Source organism: Schistocerca cancellata, chromosome 1 (assembly GCF_023864275.1).
Source record: "Schistocerca cancellata isolate TAMUIC-IGC-003103 chromosome 1, iqSchCanc2.1, whole genome shotgun sequence".
Taxonomy (NCBI): domain Eukaryota; kingdom Metazoa; phylum Arthropoda; class Insecta; order Orthoptera; family Acrididae; genus Schistocerca; species Schistocerca cancellata.
The window spans coordinates 231,487,720-231,498,413 of record NC_064626.1 but is presented as its reverse complement, the minus strand read 5'-3'; the positions used below and the strand labels follow the sequence as shown (position 1 = coordinate 231,498,413).

General features: G+C 38.0%; 1 pseudogene; it reads right to left on the bottom strand.

Annotated features, from left to right (window-relative positions):
* Positions 1 to 9,782: 9,782 nt before the first annotated feature.
* Positions 9,783 to 9,900, bottom strand: LOC126104832 (5S ribosomal RNA; annotated as a pseudogene).
* Between the last annotated feature and the right edge of the window lie 794 nt (positions 9,901 to 10,694).

Genomic DNA, 10,694 nt, shown 5'->3' with positions numbered 1-10,694 from the left:
TGCATTTGGCGCTGTCTCTCTGGCAGTAGGTAATATCTTTTCCTTCCAATTAATATCCTTTATGGAAAGTGCATTTCTGCGGAAAAGATGAAAATTTGTACAAAGTCATCATTGAAGTGCAAGATGAGTCATTTAAATTCTATAAGACTGTGTCAGATAATACAGATACGTAAGTGAATACACAGATAAACCTACTTTAATTGAAAAGTACTAATACACACAAAATTTCATTTTTGAGAAAAAAATTATTCATAATTTTGTTAAAAACTATTCACAATGGAGTCAAAGGAAATGGCCATTGATGAAAATTCATTACAAAATGTAGTATGCCAAGATGTCGGAAATCCGAGTTTGGCAACAGTTGAAGGTAATGCGGCAACCCGTGAACTGGCCGATGGCAACCAAAACAATGAGGTTGGTGACCCACTATCAAAAAGCAATGGCACAGGAAATATAACTAATCATGATGTCACTTTTATGACACTTTATGAAACAATTTCTCAGTCCCCCACGAGTGCAAGAACAGGAAACAGTTCGTAAAAACAATGTAAATTCTAGAGACATACACAATTTGACACAACTCATGCAACTAATAAACAACAGTTTGCAAAACAACAGGAATTTCAGGAAAGTGTAACACAACAGTTTACAAAACAACAGGAATTTCAGGCAAGTGTAGCACAACAACTTAAGGATATGACACAGCAGTTCACAAAACATCAGGAAAATAGATGGGAACAGTGTACACTCCAAAATCAGGCATTTAATGATTTCAAGAATAATACTAGTCAACAGTTCAGTGAGGTGAGCAAAACTATATGCACTGAACTATTGGATGAACTATCTGGGAAGTTGAAAGAGCTAAGTAAACAACTAAAACAAGAAATAATTACTGACTTATCATGCAATATAAATACGTTAACAGAAAGAGTATCATTCATACATGATAAACAGGAACAACTTGCAGGTCAGTTACAAAACCTAAGTGAAGCATATTCTCAAATTCAGAAGATGCAATCCGAAGTGGATATGTCAGTAAAAATTGTGACAGGCAAAGTCAGTGAGCTGCAAGACGTGTGCAAAAACTCATCTACAAAAGTACAAAAGTTAACTCTCTAAGAGTGGATCAGTTAGGTTTAGAGCCAAGATTTGCTAAAAAACAGAGAGGTAAGATATGTGCAGATGTAAAGGAAATAACTGAAAAGCTGAAGCTGGGATGCTGGATAGGAGCAGCACCCATGCTGAGAAGGTAGAAGCAGAGTGCAAAATTTATGTCGATACAGTATGCAGATGTAGATTCCCTAAAAGAGAAAGAAAGTCAATTTCTAACTAAAATAGATTTAGGTTTAAGGGAAGCAGAGGAAAGGTTTTGAGGCAGTATTGCTAAAACTACTGACATTCAAAAAAACAACTTTTGACAGAAAACAAATCCATGCTTTTAGAGAAGTTAGATACTTTCACTTTATTTTATTTATTTATTTGTATGGCTAGAGCCCTCCATTAGGCAGACCGTTCGCCAGGTACCAGTCTTTCAATTTGACGCCACTTCGGTGACCTGCAGTCGATGATGATGATGATGATGAGGACAGCACAACACCCAGTGCCTGGGCGGAGAAATTTCCCCGACCCATCTGGGAATCGAACACAGGCCCAGAGGATTGACAATCTGTCACGCTGACCATTTAGCTACTGGGGGCGGATGATACTTTCACTGGTTACCCACATAATATGCCTAGCCCATCGAAGGAAAATAGTGAAGGTTTGAAAATGCAGCAACACTTGCCGGCAGCTGTACCTGTTGAGCAAGTGCAATTGCCATGCAGTACGCCACAAGTTAACATAAACACACCAGTCATGGGCAGTGCGGCATGTTTGTCAACATTACTTGCAGATGAGTGGTTACTTAGGCATTGACAATTTCTGGTATTTACCCCTGAAGGGAAAAGAACAAACCCCATGGTCTTTACCAGAGCATTTCAAAATGTTTTACCTCATACCTGGACTGAAGCCCAGAAAATTAGATCTGTTGTTGGATACACACAAGGTGACTTTCTGCTATGGGCTACAGACATGGTGGATATTTCCACTACTATGAACAGTTTGAGAGAGCATTTCTGGCTAAGTATTGGTTTCAGGCCATACAAGAGAGGCTCAGACATGAAATATTCAACCGAACTCCATAGCTCAATTGCAAACACGGAAGCTTAAGGGGTATTCTGAAAAATATTTGAATAAAACCAGATACTGGACCAACCCAGTATCTCAAGCAGACATGATGAAAATTTTGAAGAGTCATCATCCTGCCCACATTAGGGAAAAACTCATTACCATTCTGGAACATGATGCTGAATACTTTCTATCTGTACTGGACTCAATAGATTTGATGTACATAGAGAGATGAGTACAACCCAAGCCTGTTAATATGCAGATAGTGCCACAGAGATTTACAGACCAACAAGTGAACAACAGATTCGTAGTACAACACAGGTGGAAACCTTACTCCTCACAGACCTATGGTAACAGTAATGGTAATCACAATGGCATAGAAGAAAGCTGTAAATTTAAGGGCAGATATAAAAGAAATGGGCAAAAACTGAACAAGAACAACTACAATGGGCAAGTAGCACATCACCAGCCTGTACAATAAGTACAGATACAAGTTACCAGCAATAATCAGCCGATCGCTTGGCAAACACAAAACAATACCAGACAGCTGAATAATCCACAGACAGCAGAATTTGGCTAGCAAAGTAATGCACATATGCCAAATAATGCACAAAAGCAAAGAGAATTTCAGTCAAGAGCCTCACAGTATACTAATTGGTGTAATCAAACACCAACAGTCCATATAGTAGAAGTTACACCAAACCCAGAGACAGATGCCTCCGTGACAACGGAAAACTTGAACTGGTCATGGTAAGCCCCCATTCTGGGACATGGGAGGAGAGTGGGGGCACAAGCTTGATCGACACTTGCTTCATCAGATATAATGAGGTCTTTACCCACACAAAGGCTTGAGAACCTATGTAAACATTGAAGAAGGGCTGTATACCCTCAAAGTTGTATATATGTATAATAATATTAGATTTAGGATGCTGGAAAGCCACAATCCAGAATTTATGTTGTTAGTTGATAACAAAAATTTTTGTTTGTGTTTTTTCTTATGTGTCAAATGTGTAAACGATAAGATGAGTGGTTGTAACAAGGAAGAATTTAACTTTTATGTGTCTAAAGATAATGATACTCTAAATTCCACACTTTGCCTTGCGCTTAGCCCAGTTGTAAACAATGCATGGTAGCATATAAGTGTGGGGAGATAATGGAAATTAATCAATAATTGCTGCTTGAATAATTGGGAAAAAATTGATGGGAAACAAATTGGAAGGTAATTTCTGAATCTGTACACAATCCTGGGTGACTTTAACTGGTACCAATATCAACACACCTTCAATATCAACATATTAAAGGTCAATATTCATAATTTGCATTATATACTGCTTCAAATTAATTTCATTGTGCATGGTCTTGATTATACCAATGCTGATGCAGGATTGCTCCTCCGCTGCTTGCGCAAATTCCTCTTGTCTGCTCCAAACCTCCTGATGCAGGATCTTGGTGGCGGGTGAAATGATGAACAGACAGGGATGCACATCTCACATATGTGAATTAATTTTACCTTTCTAATTACTTTTTATAACAGTTTTAATGTACGGTTGAGATACACATTGTTTAATAATGACGGATCCATGCATTCGTCCACATGCTACCACTTATAGAAACAAACAGGCGAAGATACAGGAATTAATAAATTGAAGAACATATTTCTTCTTTTTTTTCATGTAGATGTATCAAAACATTATCCTTGCTACAAAACAACTCGTTGATTTACCTTTGGCTTTGTGTATATCCCATTCAGTTTACATATAGCTTATATGTATAAAAATAAAAGAATGAAAAAATAATAGGATTAAACACAACTGCCCCCCCCCCCCCCCCCCCACGCACACACACACTGTGCTCTGATGTCATACGGAGGTTCACAGTGTGTGAGCTTATTTTTGTTACTGAGGGTTGATAATCCTGGCCGATATGGGCATAGCCTTTATTTTTGGCCACTGGAGTTACCCTAAGTGGTTATCAATTTATATGGGCAAGTCAGCTTCTTTTAACACATGGATATATATGTTTTCTCTCCTGACAAAGCACTTGCGTAACTGCATAGTCCCATTGTTGTCAGTCAACATCTGCACAGGGTTTAGCTTGTGAAGCATGCGCGCACAGCGCAACGTCCGTTATCGTCCCAGTTCACACTCATATGTTTAGTAGAAGGCCAGAGTGTCCATGTGATGCATTTATAGTAGCTTTTGCTGCACAGATTTGTGAAGCTCATGTTCAGTAGCGTGATCCTTTGTGAAATCTTCAATGCGGTGAAAACGGGTTTCCATATCAGTGGCCCGAGGAATTTATTTCACCTCGTCGCTCTCAGTTATTCAGTCGGTACACCAGCCGTACATCCAACAACCATCAACGAGGTAAGTTCCTTGCCACTTTTACGACATTATCGAGCACAGAAAATTCATTTTACACAAAGTATTGCCATTTTTAGTTTATCACATGCACACCCACGTATTGTTTTATCACATGCACACTTAACACTTTGCAGCAATGTTTTGTATGTTTTTGTGCTTTTTTTTAGCTTCTTTTATACAGTTGCATTACATAAAGTTTCTCTAGTGTCTTTTCTGCATACTATACACTTAACATAATAAAATACAAATACAATTACAAATTACCCTTATCCCATTGATTGGCTGACATGCAATTATCATCACTTATACACATTATAGTCTGTAACATATTCTCTCCCCTTTGTATGTACAGTGTCACTGCTTGTCATTTTGTTTTCATTTTTGTTACATTATGAAAGTCCAGTTATATGAGTACACATTTCACTCTCTTTTGGATAACATTCTTCATATAACATTCACACAATAGTAGATTCTGTTTTCATTTATAGCATAAATTGATATACATTTCATTTCAATTTACAATGAATTCTTGTCGCAGTGTATTTATTCAATTCAAAAGACTCAAAGAAATTAACAATAGTTGCTACAATAGATACAATGTGCCAATCAGATAACTATGTATGGCCTCACCTCTCTAGCATTCTCCAGGAAGGATCTACACACTACAGGGTTGAGAAGATTCCATGGAAAGGCATGAATGTGCATGGTTACCTCTCATTAATAGATTTAACTGTGATCTCAAGAACAAAATAGTTTGTTGTTTATAAACACAATTCAAATCTGATGATACCAATCATATCAAATACTTACTCAGTGTTTAAAAGTGCAGCTCAATATTTACTTGTTATGCTCATTGTATGAAGGATAACCATATCATGTGCTGAGGTATACAGAATTGTATCATCAATATGATATATTATGTACAATGATGGTAAAACAATGTTTACATAAGTAACAAATGTGCATAAAAATTTCAATATAAATCAGTTGTTTGACGCTTTCATGGATAGTCAACACTCACAATAATTAGATTTCGACCCCTTGATTATTTTGTTGTGCTCAACCTTAGTTCAGCATCATGATATTTGATGTGATGCAATTGTTTTCTTCTTCACATACTTTCACACTGTCACATTTATAGATATCATAAACTTATAACTATATTCACTTGCGGTGTGGTCCTTTCTTATGTTTATAAGGTACCTGACACTGTACAAGCATTGATCTTTTCTCACTTTAGGACATGTCAATGCATTGTTCCCTGGAAGAAAAAAACTTAATACTAACTTAAAATTAAATCTTCATAGATAAGTGTATTGTGGATCGATGGCTATTAATACCTTTTTCATTTATTCAACCATGTATTCATTCACTTAAGTGTGCAGTTGTGCAATCACAAAACTTATTTACTGTCATGTGTGCATCTCTGATTACCTTATAAGCCTGAAATATAAAGTGTATTAGAGGTGTGGCGTGATATCTTTTCAGTTTGCCTCTTATATTGTATTCGCTTGTTTACCTGCAGCAAGAAGACTTTTTCTCGTCCATCAAGTATAATTAGTGTATGCACTTTTAATACTTCAATTTGTAAATATTGTGCATAGTAGCATAGCTTAAGTAAATATCTTGCTGTTTAGCTTCCCTTTCCTGCATATATAATCCCTTAGCTTATCTTTTTGTGTGTGTGCTGTAGTATAGACTCCCCCTGAATTTTCTATGTCCCTGTTTATTCAATAGTCTTTACAAATGCTAGTGCAGGCTGTAGCTCATCACGATGACATCATTATTAACCCATACAGTAGAGCTGCATGCTCTCAGATAGTAAAATCATGGCATTTGTAGTACCAGCACAACAGCGCCATGTGATCCTCTGCTGCCAGATCAGTCAATCATTCAGACTATTGTCCCTACAAGTGCTGAAAAAGCTGCTGCCCCTCTTCAGGAACCGCACTTTTGTCTGGCCTCTCCTCAGGTATCCCTGCATTGTGATTGCACCAACAGCATGGCTGTCTGTGCTGTTGAGACATGCAAGCCATCCTCTGCACCAGCAAGGTCCATGGTTCATGGTGGTGGGGGCAAGGGGAAGTGGGGGACAGGTCATTCAGATAGTTTGCGAATTGGTGTGGATCATTTATTAATTTATCACCCTCCCTTTTCCTTTTCGGTATAGTATTATGATTTTTTGTCTCTCTCCCTGTTTTCTGTTTAATGAGATCCTCGAATATTTTGCTTTTACTCATTGCACTGCATATGACTTTGTCATTTGATGATTTTGATTGTGCAATTAACACCCATCTACAAATCTTTATGTACCTATAATAGTGGTTGAAGAAATCCAGCTCATCATCAGCCTTTTCTTGGAAGTGAGGTACCATATGTAAGAGTATGGGAGTATGTCCCAATACATACTGTTAACCATTTGTTCGTGTGATACACTGCTAATAATATGTGTACTTTTGGAAACATCTTTTGAAGTACCAATTAAAATGAGGCAGAGAACTGCATTTACATTGGTTTCTCTATTCCCTTCATTCAAACTTTAGGATTTGCTAGTTCTCTTGAAAAATTTTGTATTTTGACGGATTTTTTTCCAAACCAGACTTTACTGTCAGTATTTAATAAATGGCCTGAGAGTTCAAGATCTGTACAGCTAAATCACTCTTTCCCTTGCCTGTCCATATCTGTGACCACTTGGTTGATTATTACTGCAGTTACGTTACTGTAATCATTCTTGTTGCAGCATTGACCACCAAGGACATGCCGAAACTGTGAAGGAGTTTATGATGCTTGAAACATAGTGAGGTGGAAAGGGGATGAGTTAGCTCCACTTGCTACAATTCTATTTCTAATGTTTATAATTTTTTTCATTATGTATATGTACATAATACGAGGGTTGTACCAAAAGTAAGGTTCCCAATGAGCAACAGCGTCAAGAGAAGATGCTAGGCTAAATCTAACAACAGTGCCATGCGTGTTGGTTCCCCCACTCTTGAGCCCACCCATCTGTGATTCACTATGTCGCTCAGTGTTGGCTTGGCAGCTGTCAGAGATGGAAGTGCTGATCACCGCTCCCACCAAGTGCAAGGTTCGAGCAGTAATCCGGTTTCTCCACGCAAGGGAGTTACCGCCCATGGAGATTCATTGGCACCTGACGGAGGTTTATGGTGAAGATTGTATATCTGTTCAGCACATCTGCAAATGGTGCAGGGCTTTTGCTGAGGGTTGCATGGAAATTCATGGTAAAGAATGGAGTGGAAGACTACCAGTTTTGAATGTGATTGTCCAGAAGATCAACAGTGAGCTGCTCAATGATTAGAGGGTCACTGTCCATGAACTTATTGAACACATTCCTGAAGCTTACCACAGCACAACTGAAAGAACTTTAACAGAAACGTTGTGTTATCACAAGGTGTGTGCTCACTGGGTCCTCCAGATGTTGACTGACGGACACAAGGAGCAATGCCTTGACTGTGCTCGCAAGTTTCTTCAACAGTGTGAGGGGGGGAGGCAACGAGGAGAAGTTGTTGGACTCTATCTTCATGGGAGATGAAACATGGGTGTTTCTTACAGCCCCGAAATAAAACAACAGTCTCGTCAGTGTGTGACTCCAGTTCACTGCCACAAAAGAAATTCAAACAAACGCAGTCGGCAGGAAGGGTTATGGTGACTGTGTTTTGGGATCAGAAGGGGGTACTCCTCATTGATTTCATGCAACCTGGGACAACAATAAACTTAGACAGAAATTGTGAAACATTGACCAAACTCCGGCGAGCCATCCAGAATTGGCGGAGAGGGCGACTGATGGAGGGAGTAGTGCGTCTTCACGACAATGCTCGGCCCCACATTGCTCATCAAACACAGGAGCTTTTGAAGAAATTTGGGTGGACTGTTATGCCCCATCCCCTGTACAGCCTGGACCTAGCCCCCAGTGATTGTCACCTCTTCCCCAAGCTAAAGAAATACTTAGGTAGAAAACGCTTCAAGACCGATGATGAAGTCCAAGCAGAGGTCACACACTTCCTCAACGGGTCGGCGGGAGACTTCTTTGACTTAGGAATACAAAAGATGGAGCACTGTCTTCAAAAGTGTGTAAAAAAAATGGAGACTATGTTGAAAAATAGACAAAAGAGTAAGCTTTTCAACGATGTACAAATTATGGGAACCTTACTTTTGATACAACTCTTGTACATATGCTATAGTCATGTAAAATGATTAATTTCTTGTTCCATGTCTTATTCATATAACATTATAGTTCACCAACAACCGTCATGATATTTAACTGCAAAGGAATAGTTAGTTTATTTAAAAACAATTTATTTGAAGAATTATTAAACATTTAAATTCTTCCAAAACAGTTGGGCAGATAATTAATGGTTTGTAAAATAATGTACCTCATTCAAACCCCTTCAGTTACTCTTTTCAGTAAACATTTCCTGTTTTCCAAAAGCCAACTATTTAAAAAGATATTTGTAATTATAATTTACCTCCCATAAGATACTCTTGCTATTTTGGTATTTAAGATTGTGTAATTCCAACAAATGATGGAATAATTTTGCTACCGTAAATCTTTTAACTGAAATTTGCATTTGGTTAACTGAATAATGGTTTGATTAAAAAAATTAACAAAATTGAGAAAATTATGAACCTACAAATATTGCACAAATATCGGTAAATCCCAGCAGAGGTGTACATGGTGTTAATTAAACAGACTAGTGAACTTTATTATTTTTGTGGTAATCAATCGTGGAGATAAACCAAATTATTGTTTTTCTGAAATGCATTTGCACCTACTTTCAACATTGTTCTCATTACAAACTAGAATTTAATAACAATGTTTAATAATTATCTCTAAGCACATCTATAAGTAACTATGAGAGTCAATTATTGAGTGAGTGTCCTGTAATCAAAGCATGGAGATATATCTCAGAGTTCACAATCACCATCAGTGTGTTAACATCTATATGTCAGTGTAAATGTTTTTGTAAAGTCCTTTGAACTGGCAAGAGGTATTAACCTTGCCAACAGTGTATAGTTAATGTTTTATATAAAAAGCACTCCGTCATCAGGCCACAAGTGGCCCATCGGGACCATCCGACCGCCGTGTCATCCTCAGATGAGGATGCGGATAGGAGGGGCGTGTGGTCAGCACACCGCTCTTCCGGTCGTTACGATGGTTTTCTTTGACCGGAGCCGCTACCATTCGGTCGAGTAGCTCCTCAATTAGCATCACGAGGCTGAGTGAACCCGGAAAAATGGCAACAGCACATGGCGGCCCGGATGGTGACCCATCCAAGTGCCGGCCACGCCCGACAGCGCTTAACTTCGGTGATCGGACGGGAACCGGTGTATCCACTGTGGCAAGGCCGTTAATGTTTTATATGCATAGTGATAAACCGAGAACTTGCTTGTGGTTGAGTAGTATAAAATATTGCCATGTAAAAATAGTTTGTTGTTGAGTGAATGTGCTTACTTGTAATTATTACTCAGTATGACACATTATAAACTAAGCTGCTCATTGAGTGAGTATGAGTGTTACTAAATGCGGAAATGTATCATATTAACTCATGCTGTATTGTGAACATCATTTCAAAAAGTGGTAGAAAATCAGATTATGGGCAGCAGCCACAAGACAGATACTCACCAATGACCTACAAAGGCTGTCAATGAATTTACAGATGAGTCACATTACAAGTTGCAGCTAGCTTCATTGCTGATATTCATGTTTGTGACAAAATAATGTTAATTTTGTAGGTGAGACTTCATCTAGAATTTACGTTAATTTACCAAAAAAGCATCCACATTACCAACTGGGTGACTGATACATTCACAAAATGATTAATTTCTTCCTGTTAACTACCCCCATTAATTCAGTATCTGATATTTCAAACTGTTTGTCTCCACTAACTGTACTAAGTTCATGTCTAGATTTAACCTATTTTTCTTTACTGATTTAAATGCATGGGTAATAAACTAAAATGACTTCTACACTCCCATATTCTACTAAGGGTTTACAGCCAGTTTATCTTGTCCTCAGAAGTTTCTTGTTAAGCAGATATGCATAAAAGAATATTAAGACATGTATCTTATTTTACTTTATTGTCTCCAAAGACAGCTAATATAGATCTAAGTAAATATTCCACAGAAATAAACTTTATGAATTTTCCT